The sequence below is a fragment of the Gracilinanus agilis genome, chromosome 1, assembly GCF_016433145.1.
Source record: "Gracilinanus agilis isolate LMUSP501 chromosome 1, AgileGrace, whole genome shotgun sequence".
NCBI lineage: Eukaryota > Metazoa > Chordata > Mammalia > Didelphimorphia > Didelphidae > Gracilinanus > Gracilinanus agilis.
In genome coordinates, this window is record NC_058130.1 from 120,090,920 (window position 1) to 120,093,019 (window position 2,100).

At 38.4% G+C, this 2,100-nt stretch overlaps 1 pseudogene; it reads left to right on the forward strand.

Moving 5' to 3' along the window:
- Positions 1-285: 285 nt before the first annotated feature.
- Positions 286-901, forward strand: LOC123248327 (annotated as a pseudogene).
- The last annotated feature ends 1,199 nt before the right edge of the window (positions 902-2,100 follow it).

A 2,100-nucleotide genomic window follows, 5' to 3' on the forward strand; every position in this document is an offset into this window, starting at 1 on the left:
GATCTACATCTGGGGCTTTTCCTTTCTTTTCTTCTCTCATTCCTGAAAGCACTCTTCTCTATCTTTGAACTATGACTTAGGAGAGGATATAAACAATGGAGTTGCCAAACCACATCTAACCCTGCACTAAGGGATAGCGCTGTAGGCTCCTTTAATTTTTTTCTGTTTAAGCCATATAGGGGAATTATCAAATGTGAAAGGCTTTGCTACTAACAGCAATACAATGATCCTGAAGAATTCTGAGAAATTTGTGAAAAAAATATGGTCCCTAATGAAAAGAGTTCAATGGGGAAGGCTATAACAGCAGCAGCAGCAGTGGCCACTCTGGGACCCAAAGTTGGTGTGAGGATTGTACTCTTCATGGCCTTTGTGGTGATGGAACTTCTACCACCTTTCCAGAGGCTCATCCAGCTTGAAGAGATGTGGCTCTACCACAACTCCTACTTGGAGAATGACCACTTCCCCACCAAGCCTATGTTTAAAGCAAATGGGGCTGACACCAAGCAAGCCTGCCTGGCTGTCAGCCTTACCCTTGCTTTAAATGGATTCTTCAGCAACACAGTAAAGCTGATCATGGGAAGTTGCATTTGCTGGACTGGCCTTCACATCCTTCTACCTGGTGGGGAAGTTGCATTGCTTCCGTCCACAAGGCTGTGGACAATCCTGGCAGCTCTGTGCCTTTCTGTCACCTCTCCTCTTTGCAGTGGTCATTGCTCTTTCCTGAACCTGTGATTACAAAAACCACTGGCAAGACGTGCTGGTTGGATCCATGATTGGTCTTTGTTTTGCCTACCACAACTAAAGGCAGTATTACCCTTCCCTGACCAATGCCAAATGCCATAAGCCATTCCACTGCAAGCATATTCTCTCTACCACACAGGAGAAACTTAGTGTTTCTTAGTTATAGACTTGATATTTAGGAACTTTATCTACCTCTCAGGACAACAATAGCATTCCATGCTGACTCGTACCTCTTAATTGCCATAAGTGAGGACATGGGCAAGACTGAACCCTTTGTCTTTCTGCATGGCCATATCTGTAACAGTTCTTTTTTACCACTGTACCATTAGATAATCTCTTATTGGGAAAGACCTTTTGAAATATAGAAGAACCAAGTTAATTGTCATAAAGATGGGTTTTTAAAAAATGAAATAGTACCCAAGAAACAAATAAAAAGGATAATTAAACCTGAGAAATGTAGACCAAGGAGTGATATCCTCATGAAATTATTGTTCAGTCAGAATTATAAAACTTTTTTAAAAGGCAGTAATATATACTCAAGTTACATAGATATTTTTGCCCTGTTTCTGACTGTCTACATTAGACATCCTGACTGTGTTAGGTTCACTAGGACTGATTAGACTGGAATATTTTCAGTTAATTTAACATTTAATTTAAAGACAGAGCTCTTGTAACCTTCCTGCATAGCTCTGTGTACCTGTTATATCTTTGAAGCAGAAAAACAAAATGCCTGTGTGATAACTGAGTTGAAATATCAGAAAACAAAACCCTTTATAGCCCAGTCTCTAAAATTAAAGCAGAACCAAACTTGTCTTTTCTGTCACTGTTACCTAAATATTTGAATAAAAAATGTCCAAAAATTAGATCACTGTTCTATGTTACATGTCCTCAGCAGAGCTACTGGTTTGTATGTGAAGATTTTTTAGTACTGTAGTAAACATAATTTATTGTAGGTATATAAAGGTGTGAAGAAACCCAATAGGAGTAGAATTTTAATGATTTTAAAGCATAAGTCCACCACCTCAACTTCATTTACCTTTCCCATGAACTCTTTTCATTAGGGACCAAAGAATAATAGGTGGAGCCAAAACAAAACTTTCTATACATCGTATTAGCTTAGCTAGTCAGCCTAAGATTTTTGAACCTAAAGAAGCAGATTACATCATGGCTAATTCCCTAAATAGGATGCTAGTCACAGAAGGAAGTAGTATTTTGTTGCTTTACAGTCTTTGGAAATGTTTTTATAATTTATGACTGATTTTAATACTCCAATTCTTTGTGGAGCTGTTTAGGATATATGATTCATACCAATGGCTGACTATAACCATTGGGAAAGCCTTGGCATATATACCAAATGGT